At 38.3% G+C, this 16,118-nt stretch overlaps 1 protein-coding gene and 1 long non-coding RNA gene across 5 annotated transcripts in view; one reads left to right on the plus strand and one right to left on the minus strand.

Moving 5' to 3' along the window:
- LOC145986662 (uncharacterized) overlaps positions 1–16,118 on the minus strand; it is a 176,183-nt gene that overhangs the window by 85,802 nt on the left and 74,263 nt on the right. For 2 of the 4 annotated variants that reach the window (XR_014441599.1, XR_014441600.1), the window contains exon 3: positions 1,916–1,989. This is a non-coding gene — a long non-coding RNA (uncharacterized LOC145986662). Of the gene's footprint in view, positions 1–1,915; positions 1,990–2,808; positions 2,911–3,147; positions 3,171–16,118 lie in introns of those variants that run through there. The other 2 variants (XR_014441601.1, XR_014441598.1) reach the window with 2 other exon arrangements.
- lms (lateral muscles scarcer) overlaps positions 1–16,118 on the plus strand; it is a 270,244-nt gene that overhangs the window by 50,666 nt on the left and 203,460 nt on the right. The gene's annotated exons all lie outside the window — the stretch shown is intronic.

Genomic DNA, 16,118 nt, shown 5'->3' on the forward strand with positions numbered 1-16,118 from the left:
AGGCATCAGGTGGAAATTTTTCGGATGATCTCCCTGCATAAAACGTCTCTGGGGATCACTCCGCATCCAGTCAATGGGTATCTGAGAGACAAACCTCGAGGGTTGATTAAAGATGGCTGGAGAATTGGTGTTGATCACATCACCTCCAATGTAGCCGAAGTCTACTATGTGTGGAGCGCTACCTCCATACCGTCTGTGCCTTCATGGCGCAATACAATGCACATTTTTTTTATCAGTCTCGTGTCTCGTAGAAATTATCCGTTTCTCTTTTCTTGTCTAGTTTCGATTTTTAAACCACGTTCTCGTTTTGCTAGCCATAAACAAAAAAAATGGTAGCTTTACTAACTTTGGTAATTTTTTGGTAAGTCTAAATAAGAGTGCACAATTACTAAAATTATTTGGTCCTGGTGAACAATCATTTAAACACATTTCTTTATGAGAAACTTTTTTCTATTATTCCAAAGACACATTTTTCCTCTGTGTAGAAGCATTTAGTGATCCATTTTACCATGTTGTTACTTAAAGTAGCAAATATGTACAGGGTCTACCAAAAGTCCCATTACCCCCCCCCCCCTTTGAATTGTAGACAAACCTGCAAAATGTTATTTTAACAGCATGCGTATGATGAGAGGATGGTATACCATTAAATCAGACCAATGACCACTATTTACTCCAGAGGATCTGTGTGCACACTGCCATTTTCATGGTACAGTATTATTTGCCTCCAGGTGCGATGTGAAATCCTCCGTAACATAAGATGTCATATCTAGATTTCAGGGTGGCCATTTTAAGAGAATTCCTCAATGATGTGTTCAGAGACAAACGGATTGGACGAGGATCGCCAAATTTACCATCACCTTTAAAATGGCCATCCCGAAGTCCAAATCTGACATCTTGTAATAATGCGCTATGGGGCACATCAAACAGAAAGTCGCCCATAATCGTTATCAGACAACTGAGGAACTTCAAGAAGCTGTTCGCAGTGCGTTTGTTTCCTTCACGCCAGCCACGTTAGGGAGGATTTCACATCGCACCTGGAGGCGAAAAATACTGTGCCATGAAAATGGCGGTGTGCACACAGAGTAAATGGTGGCCATTGGTCTGATTTAATGGTATACCATCCTCTCATCATACGCATGCTGTTAAAATAACATTTTGCAGGTTTGTCTACAATTCTAAGAGGGGGTAATGGGACATTTGGTACACCCTACAGAGAGAAAGCTTAATATAAAAAAATATAAAAAATTGCCGTAAAATGGATCACTAAATGTTTCTATCCAAAAGAAGAAATGTTTGTTTGGCGTAACCAAAAAAATAGTCTCTGGTAACGAAACGTTTGGTTAAATAGATTGTTCGCTAAATGATTGTGCACTAGAAGCAAATTATTTTAGTAATATCAACGATTTGCTTAGTTACCACACCAAAAAAATTGATCAAAAGGCTACCAATTGTTTTGTTCATTGTTACCAAAAAGCTTAATAAAACTTTTTTTATTTTTCTTTCTGTGTGGCCCGACCATAAATGTCTAAATATTATAGAATCACTGTGACATAATTTTACCAAGGTTTAATCACAATTCTTGCATCCAAATTCGCTATAATGGAAATTGCAACGCAAAGGAAACATAATGAAATGCACGCGACAGTGGAAAACGTATAGAAATGACAGACAAGGAGGTGAAGTCTGCACGGTACGAACCCAAGGATTAAAATCTTGCATATGCGTTATATTTTTCACCAACTCCTTACTTCATGCAACATGATAATTACGGACGTGAGAGAGAGAAAGAGACAAGTGCAAAACAAACAGGAAATTCCATGCATTCAATTAAAAGATAGCATCATTTGTTTGCCGTGTAACTTAACTTTTTTTTCAATAACAATCGTACAAAAAACACAAAGGTCTTTGCTCTTACCTATATCAAATCCTTCTCCTCGTTAACTTATTCCAGTCGTCTGGGTTTGAAGGACTTGGAGAGTTTTTCCACGCCTGCAATGAAAGAAATTCATGGTTTATTGCTTAGTTACTGACGATAGCAAAATCCAACAATGTTTCTTTGTATTGTTGTGTTTGATTATTATTTATAGCTTCGCATTTATCTCAAGCTTAATAGGGCCAATGAACAGATGAATAATAATAATAATAATAGTTTGAATTATGAGTTTTTGAAATTTTTAAGTGTGTTTTAGTCATACATTGGCTAATCGGAACTGGACTATAAAGTTTAAAGCGGGATCCGTGCCCCACCGGGTATCGAACCTCGTACCCCTTCATTGCAACGCGACGACGCCGTCAGGAAGACCGATATATGTATAATATCAGTAATGTAAGTAGTAGTAATAGCACAGTATTAAAATCCAACGCAGTTGACCTCCGTGGCGAAGTGGTTATCACAGCGTGCTAAGACGTCCGAGGTCCCGGGTTCGAATCCCGGCATGGACATTGTTGTACTTTGTGAGTGACCCTTCATCAATTTCATCATATCGTCACTCATCCTCATCGGCGCGATTACCCAAAAATTGCAGAAAAGCGACGCTATGTAACAAAAATTAAATCAAACCAAGAACATCAAGTCGACCCACAGTGGACTAAGCTTATCCCCCTCCCCTACCGAGTCAATACTGACCCCCCCCCCTTCGCGGGTGTGTAGGATTTGTAAATACTTGTAACAGTTTCATAGCAAAGAAATCTGTCACAAATAAGCTATTTCAAACACAAGCGATTGAAACATCTCACATTTACCAATACGATACAACCACGTGTTATACAAATCAACCATACACTCGACACTCTTGTTGATGTACTCACTTTGTACATCCGATCCATGGCACGCACACGGCTAAAAACCACAAAACACGCCACAGCAGCGAGAAGGAGTACGTCCACACTTCAACAGTCGTCTCCACAAGAACACTGTCGAACGCGAAAAACATTTCGATTCGCATTTCTGAAAAGCGCCTCCTAGGAGACAATCAAAAAAGTCAAGGCAACCGTAATTTGTGTATCGTGTCTAATTGTACGACAGAAATGAAAATAAAACAAAACTATAAGATGACTATTATCAAACAATTCTGTCCCAATTATGTTCCATTATGTTCATAATAGCATATCTTTTGCATGTGTACCGCATATCTCTTTTTTTTCTACCTTTAATTCTCCTCTATTGTCGTGAGCGAAATTTCCTCTCCTCTTTCTTATTGACTTCCTGCGTGCATGTGTTGCGCCGCAAATAGCTGTTCACCTTTAGGCAGCGTCTGTCCTGTCATTATCCACACAATTATCCCTCTCTCTTTCTCTCTCTCTCTCTCTCTCAGGATAAAGAACATGTACGGCAATTTGTGGACAATTATTATGCCCCGAGTTTCAATATCACATGTGACTTGCGCAGTTTGCCCCTGGTGTTGACTTTACATCAAAGGTGCGCAGTGTTATAGCGCAGGATGTGAACCCATGATCACCAAGAAGCAAGAAAATTACAGGCACTGACTCTGATTTGTGTATGTGTATAGTGCGATTGTTTTCCTAACATCCCTGGCTGTACCGCATTAGCAGCTTGAAAGCGAGTCACAGCTGCCGAAGCTTCCAATCAAGTAACGTCCTTCGCAGTAAATCGCTGACGTAATTTCGACCACCACCTATCACTTATGCTCGCGATCAAGCTTGTGACGTTGGTAGGTTCGCTTCTTAGACTCGCATAGGCAGATAGAGACGTTACGAAAACAAACTACCTTACCTTAACCGGAAGTCGAAATCGAAACCGGTAACCATAGTATAGAATTCTTCGTTGCAATCGTAGGTAACATTTGTGTGTCAAATTAATTTGTAAATCCCTTACACAATGAGTTTTATACTTATGGTGAGTCAACTAAAGAACATTTTAATTACTACTAATAATTTGCGTATGTTTTTAAGCCTATTTGTCTTTTACACCGTTATAAGTTGCCGTAAGATTTACAAATTCTAACATTACAATTTAACATTCTGTCTTTAATTTCGCAACCGTTTTTTTTTCTTTAATTTTAAATTTGAATATGTTTAATTCAAAAAGATATAGCCTACAATGATTGTAAATTGCAGCTGCGTGCATAATGAATATATTTTTAAAAAATGAGCCATTTTAATTACATAAATTATAGGCCATTAATGCATGGTTATTTTATTTATTGTTTGGATTGCAGTGGAAATTGATGGCCTTCGACCATCATTTCATCAGTAAAATTTTCACAATGTATTATTTGAAATTTTTCTTTGATGTACACTTGACTTCGTTTGCAGTGTATTTTCCTTTCGTTAGTTCATATTTTAGTACAAATTTATCAACTTAGTGCATACTTGTATTTTTATTCCTTAATATTGACGTTTTGCCACTTTTGGCTGATCTCGACGATGAGTATGAATGGAATCAAATTGATGAAGGTACAAGAACACCTATGCCCAGGCCTGGATTCGAACCAGAAACCTATGGTTGCAAGACAGGAAGTGTATTACCTAACGCGGTATATTTACCCTCTTTTTTTTTTAGTTTATTTAGGTTTGTCATTTTCAACTGTGATTATTTTTCTACCTTTAATTCATTTTTCTCTTGTAATGCATTATTTCCTTTGTTTAATGCAGATATCCTTCTTTTACTGCATATTTTCTTTATTTTAGCCCATACTTGCCTTACTTTTATACATATTTGCTTTCCTTTACTGAATATTTGCCTTTGTTATTGCATATCTACTTTCTTTTTTGTCATTTTAACACCTTTCTTTCTACGTTTTTAGTGCAGTTATCTTGGAGTGCATATTTACCTGCTTTTACCACATATTTTTCTTATTTTACCACATATTTTCCTTACTTTACTACACACTTTTTTTCCTTTACTACATTTTTCCTTCTTTTACTTCATACTTTTCTTCTTTTACTACATACTTTCCTGCTTTTACTACATACTTTTCTTCTTTTACTACATATTTTCCTTCTTTTACCACATATTTTCCTTCCTTTACCACATACTTTCCTTCCATTACTACATACTTTCCTTCTCTTACTACATCCTTTCCTTCTTTTACTAAATGCTTTCCTTCTTTTACTAATTACATACTTTCCTTCTTTTACTGTACTACATACTTTCCTTCTTTTACTAGGCCTACATACTTTCCTTCTTTTACCACATATATTCCTTCTTTTACTGCATACTTTCCTTCTTCTACATACTTTCCTTCTTTTACAACATATTTTTCTCCTTTTACTACATTCTTTCCTCCTTTTACTACATACTTTGCTTCTTTCAGTTCATATTAGCTTTCTTTTTTAACTAGCCACTGTTTTCGTGAATATCAATCCACTCTTTTCGTTACGCATGCAGGAAATAACAGAAGGCTGCCCAAATTTACCCATTTTCAAGATGGCTGGTTTTCACACAGCAGGAAAATTCTGAGCGGTTTCAACTGGATTAGCCTATATGACCCTCTTTCCTCATCAACTATGTCTGTCAGCGTGTGTGTGTGTGGGGGGGGGGGAGGATTTTCGGCGTGGCATGAAGTACATGCACACGTACAAAACCTTCCTCCCGTATTTGACACAAACAAATGGTTTCAGCTGAAGGTCCCCCATGAGGTCAAATGCACAGTGTAATCACATGCAGAGGAAGACTGACAGGTAGACTTGGAAACGTTGAGGGTTCAACCATTATTCCGTTCAGCCTTTCTGGATTCTCATTAATAGAACCGACTCTTCATGGGGAAAAAATGCAGATGGAAGGAGGAACATGAGCGATGGCAATGGAGAAGGTTGCAGGGTTGCCAACTCGCAGTAAACAATACTAGGTCAAGTGATATTTTCCGAGGTGTAAAAATTGTGGTGGTCTTGTGGTTATTGCGAATTGCTGTGAACCACTTTTGCCGTTTCATATTTTGTGAAAATTTTGCAACGCCTTTTCTTGATTTTAAGCATTCTCACTGTATTCACGATTGAATGTTAAAATCGTTCCTTCGTGTTTCAAGTTCAAATCGTCGTGTGAACCAGGGGGACGTAACTCCAATTTATGAAATTTACAGGAGAGATGGAATAATGTATTCTTAGGAATATACATGTCTTGACTTGAAAAGAGTCAGTAAATTGGAGATACGTGACTCCATCTTACTGCTAAGGATTTGAAGTGGGAGATGTCGATTTGACTCTAAATTGAGCGCTTCAGAGAAGTTTATTTATTCAAAGCTGAAAACCGCATTTTTGGAGTTAGGTTTCTCTAGTAATATACTTTATTTCTGTTTCTTTTTTCGACGCTTTTCTGTCTTTGGATAATTAGGGTTCTCTCGTTTAAAAAAGAAATATACACAGAGACCCAAAAATGCATTAAATCAAGGTTGACAATGTATTTTTTGTGTATCAATTGCCACATGTATTGTATCAGATCTTCTCAAATGATGCATTTTTAATACATCACACTCACACGATACAGCAGACGATAAAATAACCCTATGATGCATTTCACTCGTTATTTTGATGCAACAAAAGTTCACCATATTTGCGTGCATAGGAGGTTACCTCTTTCTTAATCAGACAGTCGGCTGCTATGGACATTTGTAATTTTCATAGACATAGGCTTGAAGGTCTGTGAAATATAATCCTAATAATAGTGAGAATTGAGTGATTTGAGGTTATTTTCTGTTACACTATGGTGGCTTCAGCTTACTGTATCCCATGATGCCAATGCAGGATTGAATAGGGAGATTCCCCTGGGTGATCAGTGTGAATCTAATTCAGTAGAGGATAAGGTTGCCGTGGGAAAAAAAAGCTCAGAAAAATGAGACAAGATAAATTAATTCGAAATAATAGATCATTAAAGGCCACACCTCACAATCTCCTAACCTCTCTCCACTCCAAATTTCCTCAACGCCCCATAAAAGTTTTCGGAAGGACCCAATTTATAGTAATTTGGCTCTAAATTTACACTTACATCTTCCAAAATACGAACTTACAAACTCCCTCCCAAGTCGAAAATTCTAGATAACCCTTTGAGAAGCCTTATTTTAACTTTATTGATCTGTAGGTCTCTTGTTTTGTTTGCATTTAGGTTTGGTTTTTATGTCTAATATGGATTGAGACTACATTTTAAAGTGGGATGCGAACCACTATGTGCCTCCACCGGGTATCGAACCCGTGACACCTTGATTGAAAGTCGACAATGTTACCGCTACACCATGGGTAGGCCTAGAGTGAGGCCGCCGTAACTCCCGCAGCGGGACTCTCCTGTATGGCAGTGCCCTTCTGTTGCCGCGTTTACCTACGAAGACACTTGCAGTCAAACCTACAGCTGTGCCCCTTTTTGGAGCAACAAGCGGCAACATAACAACATCTCCTCCCCGAAGCAGCCAGCAGGGAAATGGGATTTTGTCAAAATAATAGTTCTGCGCTGTGAAGGGGGGCTGGTTCTTATGGCGGCACTATTATAGGTTCCTTGTTGTGAAATATTTTAGCTTTTGCTGATTATAACTCTAAAACGGGCTGATGACGTCACGAAATTATTGCAAATATACAGACATGTACTACGATTCTCCCGAATTTGAGGAGTAATTCAGAGAACTATTTTTCCTAATGTAAATTAGCGACACAATTCTTCGTAATATGATACTTATTTTCACAAAAATATTTATCAGGTTCAATTACTCAGCGAAACTCTAAAACAAAATTTAAACTTTGTTTGGACAGAAAAAAGAAAGAACGAGAGAGCAAACTTTTACACTATAGTTGGATACACTGCTTCTTGTCCGTGGAAGAAACCGAGCGGGGGAGGGATGGCACGGAGTGGGATGGGACAAGATCTGTGTGGGCGGGGCTTCAGAAGGAGAAGGTTGAAGAACAAGAATTTCACGGCGTTCATGCACGGATCATGGGCGATATTCCGTGTGTACACACACGTCCCACATGTGCATCATAGCGTTAAGACCTCCCGTAAAGTACATGATAATTTGACTATTACACGAACGCACGATATCCCCTGTACTAATTTTCCACCCCCACCCTTTTTATTGTTTAAATTTATTACCTTAAGGATTGCATACGTTCGTTTGAAAGCGATATGGCAAGACTGAAAGCATTGGGTACGTTGGTCCGAAATAGGTATTGGATATCTTGGTAATATTGTTTTTAAGGGAAAAGAGGAACATGTTTAAAAATTATATCCCTGTATCTGTTATTACGTACTTTGGACCCAGTTCTTCACATATTATCAATGGATAAGATGTGGAGAAAATGCTCATAAAGAGATAACACATCTCTCCCACTCTTCAACTAAAGTTTTACGGAGATTATTTTGGGCAGACAAGAGGCCACTATAGTGTTAATAATAACACTATGTTCCTCTTATGTAGAGGACAATTTTATGTTCGCCGAACTCCGTGGCGGAGTGGTTAGCACAGCGCGCATGGGTGTTCTTTGTGAGTGTCCCTTCATCAATTTCATCGTATCATTACTCATTCTCTCTTCGCGGTTAGCGAAAAAGTGCCAGAGAAGCGAAGTAAAATAAACATTATTTTTAGGAAGAAAAACTGTTTAATCTAAACAACGGCATTATAGCTTTTCTCCTCCCTCCCCACCCTTGACAAACTAATTGTAAGAGTAAATAATACAAGTGGGCTCAAATAGAAATAAGAAACGGGCGAGTTCTATTTTTGTAAATCGACATTCAGATTAACTTTAACGGTATCATTTTATGGTAACATTTTAACGATGTGAATGAATGGTGGACAAGATACGCACCTTGCATATGGCATCATCATGAAAACAAATGGTATACTACTTTTACCTTAAAATTAATAGACTTACAAACTTGCGACTCTTACAGAAAATGATGCATTGCGAGCGAAGCCAGAAAGACAGTTTTTAGACCTAACCCTCGCAATCCGACTATATTGAACGCCAGTACTTTCTCGAGGACTCTGGGAGAAGTGACATTACTCTTTAATAACCAATGAAAATCAATCAATTCTCCCCTCGCCTCAGTTTGGGTTACCTTCCACACAGATACCTCTCCAATAATTCGTCATGAACCCCCTCTTTGGGCATTGAAATTTGCTATTATAATCCACTTAGCGCCGTAGAGTTAGGCAACACACATAACGTCTTGCAGGGATCTAGGTGTCTCATTTTTATTGGCGGTGACTGTACACCCTTAATGAGGTTACTTGTATTACACAAATTCAAAAACATTGTGCTTGACGTGCTACGTATTAAGTTACGTAGGCATGTACACTTATCTTATTTTTACACGCTCAGATTTGACATCTATGAGAAAATCTCCAAGTATAGAACCGGGGGTCTCAAATTCTAGACCTTGCAGGCGGACCACCTTGTTGAGTCCGAAGCAACGGGATTGAAGGACGGGTACAAGGTTTTCCACACAACTCCCAAACAACACACTCATGTTCCACAAAAGATAATGATTAGGAGGGGGAAGAGGGGGAAGAAATAAGAAGGAAAAAAAGAGACAATCAAATTGATGGATTCCACTTGCTTTTCCTCCAAAAATCGTAAATCTCCCGGACTCTTGTTCCTTTCGTCTTATTGCCAGTGCGGCAAATAACCATTCTCTACCTTCCTACCCCAACATCAAGTCTACTTTTCTTGTCTCTTTCTACCCCTTTTTCTTAACGTTCTTCCTCAATCTGTCTTGAGTCGCCCCCCTTGCATCACACGAGCAGGCCTTGTACTTCTGCCTCTGGCGTTTTCTTCTCGTCTTCCAGGTATAATTTGAAGCCATAGCTGCTCCGGCGAAAGATATAATTTCTACGTTCACTATGGCGAGTTTGCTTGGATATACAGCCCAGGTCGAGAAAACCGCAACCACATTTCATATTGTACGCGCTACGTCAGATCAGGGTATCCTCTTCACTGCTTGTGATCTCTGACTTCATTGCGCTTGCCTGGGAGAGACTACATTATAATGAAACTATCATTCCTGCCATCAATATGGCTTATGTTGTAAATTAAATAAGGATGATTGCGTTGTGAAGGTTATGCACACGTAATAATGGCGATGGTTCCATACGTTTACAAAACAAAATCAGCTTTTGGACATTGACTTGTGTAACCAGCACGACAAGGAAAAGAACTATTTTATTGTCGACAAGAGTGCACTCGTATATTTGTCAGTGACGCTGCCACCGGTTCGTTTCTGCTCACCCAAAGCTACATGACATTTTTTTAGAAGCATTTTTATGTATAGTAGAGCATCACAGAGGGATATAAAGAGAGATCAATGATAAAGAAGAACAGAGGAGGAGAGAAGATAGAGATCAAATTGACAATCAGAGGAATAGAGAGAGGAATATGGATAAAGAGATAAATAGAGGAAGGAACAGAAAAAATAGAGACGGGTGGAAAGAATGATATAGACACAAGAAGATAAGGAGCAGGTAAGGATAAATAGACAGAGGAAGAAGGAGAGAAATATAAATATTAAAAGACAGAGGAAGAAAAGAGAACTCGAGAAAAGTAGAAAGAAAGACATACATATACAAACTGATGAAGCAAGAGAAAATAAGTAGAGAAATCAAGAAAGAGAGGACAGAAAGAGATAATAGACAAACAGAAGAAGAGAGATAGAGACCTAAAGAAAGAAAGAAGGAAAGAAGGAGATAGACAAACAAGGGAAGAAAGGGATATATGGAAAAAGAAAGAGAGAAAGAAAGACAAAAAGGGGAAAGAAAGAGAGATAAAGAAGCTTATTTGTCATTACTCAGAGCGGGAATCGAACCCATATCTTTCGCGTGGTAGTAGGGAGAATCGTATTGAAAATGGAATTCGGGCGGATTCCACGTTCAAATGGGGATAATTTTTCTCGGTCTAGGCCTATAGTTTATATATATATATATATATATATATATATATATATATATATATATATATATATAATAATGAGGCTCAGTCGCCCTACTGATCACAGAGATCTTGCAGTTGTAAGCATTGTATAAGCAAGAGTTCGGCAATAATTTTAACATGACCTATACCCTTTCTAAAATAACTTTGAAGTGGGAATCTGAAATTATCATTTTAGTTCTAAATTGTTACTTCACCTGTAGGCTTATTATTTCTCTGATTTTTCAAAACATGATTGTTATACATATGGAAAATTGTAGGGTGGGTGGGGTGACTTCTACAGCTTCCGCTACTCCTCTCAAAATCCAACTGGTCGCCACTTAGGGCAATCACAACAAAAAATCACATGGTGTAAAACATGGTACGTATGTGACATTTTCATCATTTTTCAGTTACAAAGTAAAATGTGTCATCCTTCAATTTTCAAGTGAAATTGCCATGTCATACAATTTGCATTGGACTCTGTTGAAGCCTTCTGAAATTGGTAAACACAACACGAAAACAATTTTTCTACAGTATAGCTTCTAATAACCTTTTTTCTTAATAAATTCAGAAATGACCAAAATGCCACTTACCATGTTTTACATCCGAGCCCTTCATTTGTTTTTGCATCGATATGAAGGTGAGGATTACTATTTCCACACAAACATGCTAACTGTCTGAAACACATCAATCTTATTGTCTGTATATGTTTTTTCTTCTTCTTTTTCTCTAAATAAAGCCTAGAACAATGTTTCTACCTTGGCGTTCTACTAATACGAGACGTAAAAAAGTAACCTTACTTTCGAATGTGTGTGTGTAGATAATTTGAGTAGGCAAAGGACCGCCTGGAATCACGCCGTAAGGGGTGGGGGTTATCAGCTAGTATAACTAAATATAACGCTTATAGATTACCCATTTGAACCCTTGCTTACCTGTGCCGTACGACAAACTTACCTGAGGTGTGGGGGTGGGGGCTCACAGGCACAGACTTTTCTATCACTAAAATTCAGGAAACCAATATGTCTTCATATCACTGCTTCCTTTGTTGATTATACAGGGTTAGTCAAAATTATGTTAACACTAATGGATTGGTTTGTCCCATTTAATGTTAACATAATTTTGACTAACCCTGTATATGTGCAGTTATTTATTACGATAATTACAAAAAATACAATCATTAATAAAAAAAAGAATAACCAATTATTGCATGAGTGTCACACTATTTTACCATTTACTAAAACTCAAAAAAACTATATTAATTTTTCATTAATGCTTTTTGATGTAGATGCAGTTATTTATTAATTTTAATAATTATAAAAAATACCATCGTTACCAACCAATTGTACACTGTCACTGTCATGAGAGTCTTGGAAAGAAAAACTTCTAAAGGGGATGCCTGATACGCCACCAAGTGAATTTTGCCTCCTATGTACGTTACATTTATGTTTTTAAAAACAAAAGTAATACAGAAATATTGGAAACATCCTAGGTAGCAATTTAATTTTTTTTCAATTGTTTATAAAAATTTTCAGTTGAAAATTCGAAAAAATTTAGGTGGTTGGCTTATTAGGGGTTAGTTGCTTGATTATGCACGTTAAACCTGTGCTCATATTTGATTATTTTTTCTTAAATCACGCTACTTAAACGTTGGTTCCTCTAACTTTTACGTATATGGACATGCCGTGGATAATTAGCTACAAACATTTCGTGATGCCATTTAAAAGTAGGAAACCGAGTCAGGCACTTGGATATGTGGCGAAACTTTAGCTGAACGCTGATCTCAGGCAGTTGTGATTGAGTTTTACTTTCTCTCTCTCTCTCTCTCTCTCCGTTTTCGCCTTTCTGTCTCTGTTTTTTTCTTTTTCTCTTTTTCCTTTCCAATTTTCTCTGTTTCTCTTTGTATCTCACTTCCTCTTACTTCCTTTTCCTTGTCTTTTTTAAACTATCGTGTGATATATTCATGTGTTTATGAGTGTGTGTGTGCATGCTTTACAACTATAATGATTAATACTGCCTCTATCTATTTGTGTACATAACGCATTACTATATGACATTTCGATATATTCTCCTTTTTACTTCAACTTGTGCAAGCATTGACGTAATATTTCACAATTGCTTTTCTCAAATCTCTAAATTTGTCAAATCTATTTCTACCACTGGCGTACCCAAATGGGGGTGGTGCGATCATAACCCAGCCCCCCCCTACTTTGGTCCAGTACTCTTAAAAAGAGAACGTCAAAGGCAGGAAAAGATGGCAGGATGAGGACTGACTAGTAAAAAAAAATTACCTAGCCCATCGTCCTTTTCGAAAATTCTTGAGATGCCACTGTTTCTACCCTATCATTTCTTTTAGGTTAGGAGTGGAAAGTTACTCAGATATATCTAAGAGGAGTATGTCCTCCCCCTCCCAATTTGCTAAGGGTGACGCAAAATCCATTTCGATGCGATTCCTGAAGGCGAGACAACAGTGTGCCCACATATGCACGTACGGCTGGAGACGGAAACTTTGGCAAAGCATGCGTACAGAGCTTCCGCTAATTCTGCCCCGCCTTATAATTGCAAGTTCTCGTGCCGCTTTATCGCTCACTCACACGCGTATCGCTTTCCCATCGCTTACTTCTTTTCAACAGCTAATCACCTTTCATCTCCTTCCCCCACCACCAGTCTCTCTTCGCAGAACTGCAGGGAAGGGTTTGCCCTGCATTTCAGGTGCAAGGCTTTGATCTGATATTGGCAAGTCAACGACGTTCTTGGTGGGATATGTCCACTATATGCACAGCTAGGCTAATCGGAACTGGATACGCAGTTTAAAAGGAATCGAAGTTGCCTCGATTTCATCTTCCATGTCCCCGTTTAGCTTCGAATGTATTACATAGACAGGGTGCATAGAAAATAACTAGTCTTATTGAGCATGTGAATTCTCGTGGCTCTAGCATGTTTTGTACACCAGGGTTGTGATTACTAAATCTGTTTTTAGTACTTGTGATATTGATTTAGTTTATTTTACTTCGCTTCTGCCAGTTTTGGCTAATCGCGAAGATGAGAATTAATGGCGATAAGATGAGCTTGATGAAGGGACAATCACATATAGGGGCGATACAACACACGTCTCACAGAGGATTATACTGGCTGTGAGTCCAGACGCCAGAGACTCGCTAGTCTGCAAAATGCAGTCCAGGCTGTACTACGTGGAAGGGAGGTTGACGTTTGGGTGTCTCTTATCTGCAGCTTTGGCTAATCGCGATGATGAGGATGGGTGTTGATGCTGTGACATTGATGAAGATTCACTCACAAGGAACACACATACCCAAACCGGGATTCGAACCCAGAACCCCTGGTGTATCGCAATGTGCTAACCACTCCGCGCGGATTTGGAGTCACAACATATTAATAATAAGTGCAGTGAGATCACAAGTATTGCTCGACAAACTGCCCCTCGTATTTCTCTTGCATCCCCTGCGGGTATTTAAAAACTGGGTTTCCACGTATGCTGGTGCAGAGGTTGTTAGCAGCTTCTTTCGCGTTTTGCTCCGATTCTTGAAGCTCTCATTGCGTAAAACAAATACAATAGACTGATTTGTTTGAATTAACACACCACAATTGGTTAAGCTTTTTCATAATCATAAACAAAGAACTTAGTAGCCATTACACTTGGTAATTTAGACCAATTTTTTTTGTTACTCATTACAAATGGTGAATTGAATAAGGGTTAACACTCGTTTGCAGTGTGCGGATTAACCGGGGGAGATGCCGGGGATTTCCCCCCACAAAAAAAAATATCCCAGGCAAGGGAAAATTATTTTCATCTCTTCCAGGGATGTTTTCATCCCCTCAAACGAAATGGAATGGAATCGAAATGTAACAAACACAGTTCAAAAATCCTTCGTCACCATTTATGGTCCAGTCATCAAAGATTTCCCTGCCTGCCGAAAAGTATGCAGCTTTATGGATCTAAGAACGACACCATTATGAAACTGACCAACCGAGACAACAGCAGGTTGTTTTCCAAAGTTTTCATGGCCGAGTGCTGATATTTTACATGCACTAAAGTGTTCACAAGAAACTTGGAGTTAAGTTAGATGGACGTTAGTTTGAACTTCACCATAGAAATTTGGTCAAGTTTTTGGTATTATAAGTTGTATAGCTCTTTTTGTGTACGAGTTTGGGTTTTCTTAGAATATACTAAGATATAATATATATTATATAGGGTGTTTCTAAACTTAGTGTAAGTGTTTCAAGATTTAATGATGTACGCGTAGATTAGTTTACTGACTGGTAACATATAGCCTATAGCCTACAAATTTGCATATCCAAAAAGCCCCCAAAATGACATCACAAATACGCCACTGAGTGAGCTTCCCTCTCCACCCTCCCCTAAAGCAAAAAACTTACTCATTTGTCATTTGTCGCCTATTTAAACAAATGATTGGTTGCCAGAAATTACCGGGTGATCCGTTCGAGATGTTAGAAAAGTAAACCGTTGTGTACAATAGGTTAATGTACGTATCTCTGAGCAGTTCGTTGTGTATATATATGCAGAAAGGATGTAAGTTTTGAGCGAGTGCAGGTTTACAGCCATGTGGCTGTACTAGTGTGCATATAACACTAAAATGTCACATCCCTTACGATACATTGTGCGCTGTTGTACCGTGACCACTATATTTATCTACCATGAACGCTAGCGCCACGCGGCTGAAGTCTGTCAACCTGCACTCATTCGAAACTTATATTCCTTTCTGCGTATATTACAACAAACTGCTCAGAGATACGTACATTAACTTATTGTACACAACGGTTTACTTTTCTGACATCTCAAACTGATCACCCGATATTTTTTATTATTCAAAACAAACTTTATTTCTCTTAGTGGTAATACTTATGCCTCCACACTCTACAACTAAGTAGTGGAACTGTATTTCGCAATTCTTCTATCTTGTTCCTGTGTTCCCAACTTTAATAAAATATGCCACGCTTGCATAACTTAAAAATGGCCTGAAGCTTATAAGCTTCAGAGAGGAAGTATTGCCAAACCACTTTTCTTTTCTTAACTTCAGCGTTCGTAATTCAAACACCTGCTTTTTCGTGTAGCAGCTTTTTTCCTGCTTCTTTTTTTTCCCCTCACACCGGAACAGCTTGCAATATTTTTTAGCTCTTACAGGATTCGTTGCGGTAGAACAACAATCCGGCATTGTTATCTGTATGTCACTGTTGCTAAGTCCTTGTAAAGACCTATCACTGCATCAAACATGCATAAAAGTACTAGACGAGAAGAG

This window comes from Lepisma saccharinum, chromosome 1, assembly GCF_977018435.1.
Source record: "Lepisma saccharinum chromosome 1, izLepSacc3.1, whole genome shotgun sequence".
NCBI lineage: Eukaryota > Metazoa > Arthropoda > Insecta > Zygentoma > Lepismatidae > Lepisma > Lepisma saccharinum.